Raw genomic sequence first — 12,694 nt, forward strand, 5'->3', positions numbered from 1 at the left:
TGTGATCGTTTCACAGTGAAACAGCTGCGCTCCCACTTAGCTCTGTTTACAGAGGACGGAAGCCAAGCGTCTGCGCCTCGTGGTGCTGGACCCGCTGCTGCCGAGGCAGAGCGCCGTCTGCACTCATGGGGCTCGCAGTTAGATCTGGCTGACGAGCTTGGGACGGGTATCTCCCTATCCCAATCCTTGGTCGCCAGCTCTGTTGCTCTCGAATCGGATCTGGAAGCCCGATCTCCGGTTTCTTCTGATCCGGCAGAGAGCATGTTACTCGGCCGTTCTAGCTCCGAGGAGATAGACGTGACAGGAGTTGAGGCGGAGGCTACATCACAACCCGCCTCCTCCTCGTCACCCGCGTATGGAGAACTCTTGGACGTCATGACCCGTGCCACCGCCAGGCTAACCCTGGACTGGTCGGCGGAGATGCAGGAACGCGAGTCTAGTGGCCGTCTGGATGAGCGTTTCCTAGCAGGTCATAAACGCTCCACCCCTCCGAGCCTTCCATTCCTCCCTGAGCTTCACAGCGAGCTGTTGAGGTCATGGAGGAATCCTTTCTCTGCCCGCGTCTTTCCCCCTAACAAGTCAAACTATGCTAATGTGAAGGGGCTGGAAGACAGCGGGTACACGAAGATGCCTCAGATGGAGGAATCCCTTGCGGGTTATCTCGCGGCTCCCCAGGCATCTTCGTGGAGGGCTCCTACCTTGCCTTCGAAGCCGTGCCAGTTTACATCTAGGCTCGTGGGCAAGGCATACGCGGCGGCTGGGCAGGCGGGCGGTACCCTGCATACTATCTCTGTATTGCAGGCTTACCAAGCGGATCTGCTAAAGGACGCTGATGCGGCGGGGGGGCGTGGCTCGCGCCATCGGCCGCTCTCTTGCGGCACTCATTGTCACGGAGAGGCATTTATGGCTTAACCTGTCGGGGCTAAAGGAGAAGGACAGGTCTTTTCTACCTGATGCCCCGGTTTCGCCTGCCGGGCTTTTCGGAGCTGCTGTTGAGACAGTAGTCCGTAAGTTCAGGGAGGCGAAGGTTAAGTCAGCGGCGTTTGAGCACTACATCCCTCGCCGTAGGCGGCGTCCTTTCGATCAACCACCTGAAGCTGAGCCTGCCGCCGGGCCCAGCTGGCGGCAGAGTCAGAAGGCGAGCGTAGCTTCTTAATTTGTTATGCAATAAGGCAGGGCACTTCCCCTTTTGTATTGTGCTTAACACTGTGAGATATATGCGACAAAAAAGCTGTAATCCTCACAGTATTATATGGTTTGAAGTACATGGGCAGTAATGCTTCTTGCGTTCCCACTTCTTAATTTACTGTGTGCCAGCGCAGGGAAAGATTTTCTCTCTGTTTGTGTGCACAGATGTGAGAATTACGCGGAGATGGTGGGCTATTCCGCGGCTCGCGTCCCACTTCTTCGGCTATGATCCTCACAATATGATAACGGTTGAAGTAGATGGGCTGTATCGCTTCTCGCGTTCCCACTTCTTATGACCTGCGGTGCTTACCACAAGGGGGTTTCCCTCCGTTTGTGTGCATACATGAGAGAAGTGCGCGGAGATGGTGGGCTATTCCGCGGCTCGCGTCCCACCTCTTCGGCTATGATCCTCACAATATCAAGACGGTTTGAAGTAGATGGGCAGGACCGCCTCTCCTCACAATATCAAGACGTTTAAGAAGTAGATGGGCAGCACCGCTTCTCGCGTTCCCACTTCTTATATTTACCTTATGTTAGCGCAAGGTTCCCTCTGTTTTGCTCTCACAGATGAGAGGTATGTGGAGATGGTGGGCTATTCCGCGACTTGCGTCCCACTCCTGCTGTGACCCTCAAGATACTAACGTCTGGGAAAGAGGGGTAGTATCGCCTCTCGCATTCCCAATTCCTAGCACTATTGTGCAATAAGGCCTCTTTTCGCACTTAGGGTTGTGAAACGTAAAACTGTACGTTGATGGGTGACTGTGACTGGCCCGCATCAACTCTCACCCTTACAATGTGTTGGCAGTTGCTGGTGTGTTTCTGGGGATAAGAACTTCTTAGAGTTCCTGGCTTATGCCTGCCGATAAGGCAGTCATTCCTTCAGCATGGTGGCATGGGGATTCGTTCCCCAAAGTGTCCTCTAGGGGATGCAGTGCGAGTTCCCATTCGATAGGGAACGTCTCAGGTTACCCATGTAACCATGGTTCCCTGAGAAGGGGAACGAGACACTGCGTCCCCTTGCCATGCTTCAGGCGTTCCTGTGCACAAGCTGATGACGTGTGCTACAGGTGCCCTTTTATACTCTTGGTCACACCAGTAACACGTCATGGGCCAATGACAAGTTCATTGTCGTGTTTCCACATGCACTTCAGACACCGGTCACGCTGAGGGCGTTCCCCAAAGTGTCCTCTAGGGGACGCAGTGTCTCGTTCCCCTTCTCAGGGAACCATGGTTACATGGGTAACCTGAGATGTTATACTTGAAAAATAAACCTTCATCCCTTGTGAGAATGTATTTGCGATAATCACCGGCTGACTGTACATTACAGTATATCTTAAATACTGTATACAGCTATTGATATTTAATATCTTCCTTTTTCAGTGTGCTGAAATTGATTTATTCATATGTCCCGGAAACATCGGGCCTTGTCCAGAGCAGAGCACGACTGTCCTCTACAGCCTATGACATTTTCTACTAGTTCTGCAGTTTTATATTTTATTATTTGTCATACCACTGGAAATTAAGGACACAAACCTCAATAAATGTACTAAAGAGTCTTTTGGACTTTCATGCTAATTGTTTTGAATGTTTTTTTTTCTTCTGCACAGCTCTTGTTTGTGGTTTACACACAGCATGTGATCTTGATGTAAATGAGGTTAACGGGTTATTACTGAAACTACCAGATCCTCCAGTTATGATATTACGCTCTTCTGCAACTTCAGATCAATTTTACTACAGTCAAATATTTAAACAGAAATACTCAGTGCAGAGTAAACATTGTTCATAAATAATGTCACTCTTGATGATTTAGGACTTTATTATTGTGTGACCACAGACTCTCCTCCAAAACATAGCAACAGCACCAAACTACACATCACTGGTGAGTGACAGTTCACTGATCACTGATTCACTGATCAAGTTAAACACTTTTGCTATTACTATTGCACAGAAACAACTCCAAATCTAGAGAGCAAGAATCATGCAGTGGTGAAATACACTAAGCAGAATCAGACACACTGGCAGATTATTAACCTCATATCTGCGTTCATAAATGCTCTTCTGATCATTGTGATCATAGGTGAGTTACTTAATAAAACTATATGTATGTATGGGTAAAAATTAGGGATGTAATGGTATGAAAATTTCTTATCACGATTACAGTCACCAAAATGATCACGGTTATCAGTATTATCACGGTGTTGTTAAAATGTGCTGGAAATGTTCAACAAGTACTGACACGTAAATGACTTTACCAATTTTTACATTTAAAATCAACAAACAACAAATAAAATGACTTTTTGTTTGCATAATCACTAAAACAACAACATTACCAATGATGTCCGGATTTTAAATGACAACATGACTGACAACAGCTTATTTAATAGCATGTTCAAATATCTAATGTAAATGTTCAAATAAAGCTTAAAAAATTTCATCAAAAGGTAAATCTTTAAATAAATAAAAGGGTTAAGTCAAAATGATAATTGATTAATAAAAGCTTATATGTGTTTTATCTGATCCATAAATAATTCTAGATAACTTATTTTAATTGCTTAAATGTGTAGAATCCACATAAACTTGTTTTTCATCAACCAGCCAAAATGTACAGTATGGCATGCAAATTCAGTCAGAAAAAAACTGCACACAAGCTGAATGTAAATGTAAGTCCACTCTATATAAATCAGTCCACTCTATGTAAATCAGTCCACTTTATGTAAATCAGTCCACTCTATGTAAATGTAAGTCTACTCTATGTAAATCAGTCCACTGTAAATGTAAGTCCACTCTATGTAAATCAGTCCACTCTATATAAATCAGTCCACTCTATGTAAATCAGTCCACTCCATGTAAATGTAAGTCCACTCTATATAAATCAGTCCACTCTATGTAAATCAGTCCACTCTATGTAAATGTAAGCCTGTAAATCCACTCTATGACAGCAGGTGGCGCTTATGGGAAAGCTGAATTACAGCTGTTTCCCCATAAACTCAGTGGACAAAGCAGTATTGCGATTTAAGAACACTTCTTTAGGTATTACATAGAGCGAAGATGAAAACAAAATGCCATCAAATCTTTTCTGCAGACAGTCAGAACCTTCAGAGATGCATTCATATAATTAATTCATTCATATATTCATTTCAGAGCTGGAAAGTAACTAATTACAAATACTTTCGTTACAGTACTTGAGTATATTTTTACATTTTTTTTCCTACATTTATTTTACACCAAAAGTACAAAGTACTAACAACAACAACAAAAAAGACAAAGGTGCCGATCAGGTGCTGATGGAGAAACAGATCGAGCTGGCGTTTAACGGGCACTTTTCAAACTTCTTGGGTGGAGCCATGCACTTCAGACAGTAACAGACAGGTCTGACTTGGGTAAAAAAACTTCCAGTTCAGCTGGGGGGCGGGGCATTCAAACCGCGCTTTGCTTTGACTGTCAATCACCGGCGTTGTTTTGAATCAGCATGATTAGCGTTTCAATATTTTAGTGACTGTGAGATATGCTCTGATTTTAAATCGTAATTTTGACAGCTCCTGAAATGTGTCATACCATTGATACTGTATTACCAGAGTGTTTAGCGCTCCGTGATGTTCATCTCGCCTTATTCTGGGTCCGAATAAAACATCAGATCATGCACAGATCTGTGTCTTTGTCATTTGTCGTTTTCTATTACTGTCAAAACACAATACAGCAGACCACAAGAGAGCAGTGCTGAGCTAGAAACAAAATGGATTTAGACTAACCTCGTATTTAAAAAAAAAAAAACATTATGGTGAAAATTTACAAATTCAAATGGTTCACAACACAACGGGCTCTATTTAAGGTCCTGATAAGGACTGCAACTGTGTGGAAGGCACAGCAGGAAAAACATCCTGTTTAATTCCATGGTAGCCTAAATAAAAAGAGTGGACATTAGTCGTTTAAAAAATAAATATAAATAAATAAAACTTGACTTTATACGTGGACCTCAGGGGAAAAATTACTGAAATAAAAAAATGAATAATCAACATTTATATAACACCTTTCAAAAGTTGAAAAGACTGTAAAACTCAAGCATTGTATTATTACTGTTTGTGACCACCAGAGGAGAGCATTGGCCCACTGTAGGACACTTACAGGTGCCTTAATTGAACAACTTGCTTGAGTTATATTACTTTTAAATAGCCTGAGAAATAAAATGTATAATAATAATAATAATGGACATGGTACTGTGGACATTTCAAAGACAATAATAACAACACGAGAATAATAACATGACAAATATGACTTTATTTGTGATGGTTAGGTTGCATTTGATTTTGACTTCATTATTATGTTAGTTGTGATCAGTTGATCAGTTGATTTAGGGCTTGTGTGTTGTTTGGATGCAATCCATGTAATATAATGCAATAGCATTAGGTTGAGTAAGAACAAATGAATACATTATTTTCATGACAATTAAGCATAGTTCTCCCAAAAATTCTCATTAATGTAGTGTAAATATTTCTTATTATAATATATTGATTGAAATGATCCTGACAATGATTTTATTGTTAGACTAATCAACTGTCGTTGTGTCTCCAGTGCATTGTAATGTCTTCGGTTGTCTTCAGCTCAGACCAACAAGGTAAAACCACAGAATATTCAATAAAACCTATACAAACAGAGAGAAGTGGCAATAAAAGTTTTTTTTTTCATGCAAGAACCATAATAATTTGCTTTCTGAATGATTGTTGACTGAATGGTGTCTGAACAGTTGTTTAAACACTGTGAATCCATTGGTTTAAGATATGCATGTGCATCAGTAGAAAATACAGGTGACTGTTGAAGTAACAATCCATAATGTGACCAAACAAATCCAGTTTTTGAAATGTAGTTTCTGTTCCCACTTGATTTCGAGTGAACGGGCTCTTCTCATTCCTATTCAAAAATACATGAAAATGCAAATATATATTCCAAAGTGAGATGACACTGTATGCCGCTAGAGGGAGCGTGAATGTTGCTGTGTTTTTAATATGTGCGCCACTAGAAAAACGAAAGTGAAACAAGTGAAAAAAATAAAAATAAGTGACGTACCATTTCGAGGCTATAATCGTTTTTTTTTTTAAATATGCCTATTGCATATTTTATGGTAAGTTCAGAACTTATTCTTTATGCAACGATGTAGTCCTACAAAAATGAGCTGCTTATTTGGGTTTTTAGTCTTTATTGTGTTTCGACAGCTAAACACCAAAATGCCTGAAGCATCGACTAAAGTGCTCATTTTTTATTCTGATCTGTTTTAATTTTATACAGCATGCAATATGACTAAACGCCGTCGTGGGTGTGTGTATATATATATGTATATATATATATTGATATGTGTAGATATTGTGGCATCAACAAAATGCTAAAGGTTTGACATAAATTGTGAGTTTGAATATATTTCTCCACCAGGACACATTTTAACTGATGTGCAGCAAGAAACAATATAACACTAGAAAACGAGACACTGTCATGTTGTCATTGCGCCCCAGCTGTAACATATATTAAAAGCTGAATAAACAATGATAAATTAGTAGACTACATGTAGCCTACCTGAATATAACAAAACCATTTATTTCAAAATGATTACAATGATGTTTAAAATCAAACCTTAATTTATTGTATCTGTACTGCAATGTACTGTATCTGTACTATCTCTGTGTTTCCACAAGGTTTGAAATAAAATATCTGATAAATGAGAGTAGGAGGACATTGACTGTAAAATGAGTTCTTCATCTCCAAGCTATGATCAACCCATGGGGAATGATCCCTCTGAATTCAGTGATGAAACTGTGACTTCTGACTCCAGGTAACACAAAAACCATTTTTGCATTTAGCAGATGTCTGTAACTACAATGCATTCCAGTACCTTGCAGTTGGTGTGTGTGACCAGCGCTTTGATCCCTTCAGAGAGCCATAACTTTCCTGAACCTTAACGTTCACTGTTCCTCTGTTGTTTGAATCAGGTTAACTAAACTTTACAGTAACGGTCTTTTCATCTCGGGAATGATCAATATTGTAGGATTACAAATCTAAACATGTTTAAGATCTGCTGATCCTATGTCCTGACAAAACATTGCATGAAAACTAAGGTGAACCATACTGTATTTGGTATTCAAGGTGAACATGATAGCAACAACACATGACAAAACATTACAGTCTGTTGTAGGGGACACTAATATCATTATAGGAATTGTTCTTGGTGTGAACAGCCCATTTAAATTCTGTCATCATTAATTCACTCTCGAGCTGTTCCAAACCTGTCAAAACTTCCGTTCATCTTCAAAACACTAATTATATTTAAAACCTGAGAGATTTCTGTCTACCAAAATGTTGAAGATCCAAAAGGGTCGTAAAGGCATCATAAAACTAATCCATATGAATCGCATGATTTAATCCAAGTTTTGTGAAGCAATATGATAGCATTTATGATGAACAGATTTAATTTAGGCTTTTGGAAGACCATTTTGGGATATTTAGTTTTGGTGATGTGGATATCACTGGGCCTTAATTAAAAATATTTGAAAATTTGTTTAAAAAATCAACAAAAGTCTTACATGTTTGGAAAGATATAAGGGTGTGTAAAAGATGACATTATTATTATTTTTCTTTCTTTTTTTTAAATTTTTGCGTCAATAAAGCCTTTAAAGAGGACATCGGATGGCCATTTTCCATAAGTTGGTATGATTCTTTAGAGTTTTCATAAAATGTCTGCAACATATTTTGATTAAAATTCATCAATGGTCATGTAAAGCCACATCCTTTTTACCATTCCAGAAACAGCTCTGGCGTGTTGAGTCAAGACGCGTGAATTGCTGCCTTGGACTCCGTATATGGATCAGAGCTGGTCTTATTCAGATAGCTAGCTATCTACGTATAAACAGGCTGCAAATTGAAACAGCTCACTGGATGACACAGTTACAGGCTCAGACAGCCCATAACAAACTGGCTGCCTGTTTTCTTTTCAGCTTTTCTGAGCTGGCAGTCATGAAATGCTAAAAAAGTGAAAATTTCATCTGATGTCCCATTTAAAGTAAGAAAAAATGCCGTTTTGTTTGTATTTTGTCAGTGTCAGAAAAAAGAAGAGGGACAGATCAGAGTCTCCAGAACCCAGTGGTGTGTCTGTGAAGAGTGGCAGGTCCATGGAGAATCCCATTGTATTCAGTGATGGACCAGTGATCCCTGACCCTCTGTTAGTGTAACTATTTCCTTGCTAATGTGAAACAACACTAATTCAAAATATGCAGTGCAAAGGGGCACAACTTGAAAAAACCTTGCTCTTTTATTTTGAATTTTCTCAACAGGAAGGAGGTATGTGGGCCGATCAGATCTGTACCATCCTCTGCATCCCACTTTCAGACTCACATCAGGCAGGACAACACTGAAGCAGTTCTGCAGAGACATACAATGGAGACTGGAGACCTGCAAACAGTCAAAGACCAGCACAAAACCAGCATGAAGAACAAGTATGAGTGCTTATTTGAGGAAAACAAACCCCAAGGGAATCAATCCCTCCTGAACAGGATCTACACACAGCTCTACATCATAGAGGGAGAGAGTGAAGGAGTGAATAAAGAACATGAGGTCTTACAGATGGAGACAACAGCCAGAACAAAACAGTCACGAGACACTCCAATTGACTGCAATGACATCTTTAAAGCCTCATCTGAACCAGGATTTGAGGAGAAAGAGCAAATCAAGACTGTTCTTACTAAAGGCATTGCTGGAATTGGAAAAACCGTCTCTGTGCAGAAGTTCAATCTGGACTGGGCCGAGGGAAAAGCCAATCAGGATGTGGATTTCATGTTTGTACTTCCATTTCGAGAGCTGAACATGATTAAATATCACCAGTATAGTCTTCACAGACTTCTGCTGGACTTTCATCCTGAACTTCAAGATCTGGACTCAAAGATTTATGATGAATGTAAAGTTGTGTTCATCTTTGATGGCCTGGATGAAAGCAGAATCACACTGACGTTTTCAGATGATGTGAAAGTTTCTGACGTGAATGAGTCTTCATCAGTGGCTCTGTTGATGTCAAACCTCATCAGAGGAGATCTGCTTCCCTCTGCTCTCATCTGGATCACCTCCAGACCAGCAGCAGCCAATCAGATCCCTTCAGAATACATCAACCGTCTGACAGAAATTCAGGGATTCATTGAGCCTCAGAAGGAGGAATATTTCAGGAAGAGAATCAGTGATGAGCATCAAGCCAGCAGAATCATCTCACACATCAGAAGATCAAGAAGCCTCCACATCATGTGCCACATCCCCGTCTTCTGCTGGATCTCATCCACTGTGCTTGAGAAGCTCCTGGAAGAAGATCTGAGTGCAGAAATCCCTCAAACTCTGACTGAGATGTAGATCCACTTCCTGCTCATTCAGATCAATATGAGGAACCAGAAGTATGAAGAGAGAGATCCAGAGAAACTCCTGCAGTCCAACAGAGAAGTGATTGTGAAACTTGCTGAAGTGGCTTTCAAACAGCTGATGAAGGGCAATGTGATGTTCTATGAGGAGGACCTGATTGAGAGCGGCTTAGAAGTCACAGACTCAGTGTTTTCGGGGATTTGCACTCAGATCTTTAAGGAGGAATCTGTCATTAATCAAAAGTAAATCTACAGTTTTATTCATCTGAGTGCTCAGGAGTTTCTCGCTGCTTTCCACGTGTTCCACTACCATGTGAATACAACTATGGAAGAACTGAAGAATTTTGCTTCAGTACAAAATTTGCTTAAAGGTGCAGTAGATAAAGCTCTTGAGAGTGAAAATGGCCACCTGGATCTGTTCCTGCGGTTCCTGCTGGGCGTCCCACTGGAGTCCAATCAGAGACTCTTACAGGATCTACTGACACACAAGGAGAACAGCTCAGAGAGCATCAGGAGAACCACACAGTACTATAGTTATATATAGTTATATAGAAGTTATTATGGTCCCACTCCCCACTTGAATGGCAGGGTAAGCTTAGTGTTGCTAATATCATCAAAATGGTTCCAGGGCCCACCAGATATGCTCTGAGCCATGTCTAAGATATAAAATCAGCATTTGAGCTTTTCATTACACTATCAATTGAAAAGAATATACTTGAAATGACAAACTTAGAGGGGAGGAGGGAGTATGGGGATTTTTATGTGACTGACTTGCAAGCCTATATTGGGTTACTCATTGTGGCAGGAGTGTACAAGTCAAAAGAAGAAGCAACAGCAAGCCTTTGGAATGCTGACACTGGAAGGTCAATATTTCCAGCCACCATGTCTCTAAAGACTTTGATGACAAAGAAACACAACAGAGTCGACGACAGCATGACAAACTTGCTGCAATAAGGGATGTATGGGACAAGTGGGTCCAGCAATTGTAAAAAAATCTTTACAATCCAGGCCACCACATCACTGTGGATGAATGTCTGGTTCCATTTCATGACTGTTGTCTCTTCAAAGAATACATGCCAAGCAAACCAGACAAATATGGCATAAAAATATGGGCCGCACGTGATGCACAGTCCATCTATGCCTGGAATATGCAGGTGTACACTGGTAAATCTCCTGGACAAGCATCTGAAAAAAATCAGGGCATGAGGGTATTACTATAGTCAAACTCATATATTTGCATAAAAAGCACTTACAGTCCCATAAAACTATTCCTGAACAATGCTCACATTTACTTTTCATGGGTGTTCATAGGTGAATTTGTGTTCCTATCCTTGATAAAATAAATTGTTATTCTTTTCAAATGTTATAAATTACAAAAATATATACTTATAAATAGTATATAACAATTAAAACACCCAATATATATATTTTTCCAATTTTAGGTCAGTCGGTGAGATTGTATGGTGATTTGTCCGTAGTCATGCAATAGGTATTCTGGATGTATAAGGGCCAGGGTATATTCAAAGGCCTAGTCAGCAAAGACATAAATGACCTGACACAAACCTTTTAATAAAAAAAATAATATTCTGGAGGTTTAAACTGCTGGGGTCAAATTGAGTTGCCAGATTTTAGGGTATCAGGAGGGTTAATTGTTGTTTCTTTCAAATTTTCACATTTCCACCCCATTTATTATTTATATATTTGGCCCTTTAAAATTTTAAGTGTTTGTACAGAACAGGATTAGTCACCATAAAGTAACGTGACAATTAGATTTAGCTGCAACATTTCTTGTCACCAACCGATTTCTGCATTGTCTGATTGTGAATTTTATTATTGATACACATGAAACTTAGACCGGCTATTCCACTCAGTGGACACATGCTGCTCTGTCCTGCTATTCTAATTAGATACACAAATGTATTTGAAAATACTGTGTGTATCTGTAGGTTGTCTGGCTGTATGGTGACAGAAGAAGGCTGTGGATATTTGTCTTCAGCTCTGAGTTCAAACCCCTCACACCTGAGAGAGCTGGATCTGAGCTACAATCACCCAGGACAATTAGGAGTCCAGCTGCTCAACCACAAACTGGAGGATCTAAACTGTGCACTGGAGAAACTCAAGTATGTGAGACAATTATGACTCATAAATATGTGTCTATTCGGGATGGGAGTCACCTAAGTTTTTTTTTTTTTTTTTGGTTCTGTTTCTCTCTGAAAATATTATGCTTCAACTATTATCCTACTGAATACAGAATAATCTATTTATACATTTAGGCCTTTTTTGGACATTACAGTGATACACTTACAATTACAATTCTCATCATTTCATTAGTGTTTTTTGGTGGGTAATCAGCATTAAAACACAAATGCTGTCGACTGAGCTCAATTTACATTGAACCCAAAACCTTGGGGGGAGGATGAAGATGATTGGCTGGCCGGATTGGGTCTGCGATCCCGCAAATTATAGGGGATTAAAAATGAAGTTGCCAAAATCAATGTTTGTTAAAACCCAATATCTAAAAGAGCATTAAGATGTATTTAACGGGGTCATATGATACTATTTTAAAGATCATTATTTTGTGTATTAGGTGTAACAGAATATGTTGACATGCTTTAATGTTCAAAAAACACATTATTTTTCAAATAATGTACATTATTGTAGTTCCTCTATGCCCCGCCTCTCTCAAACGAGTCATTTTCTACAAAGCCCCTCCTTCCGACAAGCGCAGTCTGCTCTGATTGGCCAGCTGACCCAGTGCATTGTGATTGGCCAAACACCACAAGCACGCGTCGGAAATGTAACGCCCCTTTCCATAATCGTGAGCTTTAGCTTTCAACATAAATGTAAAGACAGTAAATAATGTCCTTAGTTTTACCATCAGTTCAAGCCCGAAAGGGGAACAGAGTCGCGTGACAGACACAGTGATGATGCTCGTATGTATTTGCAGTACACAAGCCGCGATTATGAAAGCTGACTCCACTGTGATGTGACCCTGTCTCTCTCTCTCTCACGCGCAGACACACACACACACACATGACTCGATATTCTACACGGCACAAAACTCCACATTTGAACAGTCAATAGCAAATACTTAAACTATTAAGAAAACATACTTACAGTAGCTGATT

At 40.2% G+C, this 12,694-nt stretch overlaps 1 pseudogene; it reads left to right on the plus strand.

Annotated features, from left to right (window-relative positions):
• The first annotated feature begins 6,908 nt into the window (after positions 1 to 6,908).
• Positions 6,909 to 12,694, plus strand: part of LOC107691888 (protein NLRC3-like) — an 8,814-nt pseudogene continuing 3,028 nt past the window's right edge.

Source organism: Sinocyclocheilus anshuiensis, unplaced genomic scaffold (assembly GCF_001515605.1).
Source record: "Sinocyclocheilus anshuiensis isolate Anshui unplaced genomic scaffold, SAMN03320099.WGS_v1.1 scaffold510, whole genome shotgun sequence".
NCBI classification, from domain to species: Eukaryota; Metazoa; Chordata; class Actinopteri; order Cypriniformes; family Cyprinidae; genus Sinocyclocheilus; species Sinocyclocheilus anshuiensis.